Consider the following 406-nt stretch of genomic DNA (forward strand, 5'->3'; position numbering starts at 1 on the left):
TGAATTTCTTAAATGTTAGCCCAGACTGCTCAAAGTAGTTTAATATGTCCGGTGTAATAAGAGCACCCAGTGCGAAGTTTCATCAGAATCTGTTAACGGATATTGTCTCAGATGTCTGACCACCTACAGACTTTGTTTTCCAACCTCAGTTCTCTATACCGGCATTCGTGCTTCGTTTCCATCCACCCAGATTAGGGTCGACCCTGTAAATTAAAGCCAGAAATCAAATTTATTTAATAAAATGAGATGACGTGTCATTCCTTTATTCCATTAGGTTTACATCATTCTGCCAATAATACCAATGACGTCACCTAAACATTAAACATCAAAATGCCTTCAGAGTTTGGTACAGAAATTGTGTTATGGCAGCTTCCACATTTGACCGGACAAATCTCCTGCTTATCCC

This window comes from Cryptotermes secundus, unplaced genomic scaffold, assembly GCF_002891405.2.
Source record: "Cryptotermes secundus unplaced genomic scaffold, Csec_1.0 scaffold4367, whole genome shotgun sequence".
Taxonomy (NCBI): Eukaryota; Metazoa; Arthropoda; class Insecta; order Blattodea; family Kalotermitidae; genus Cryptotermes; species Cryptotermes secundus.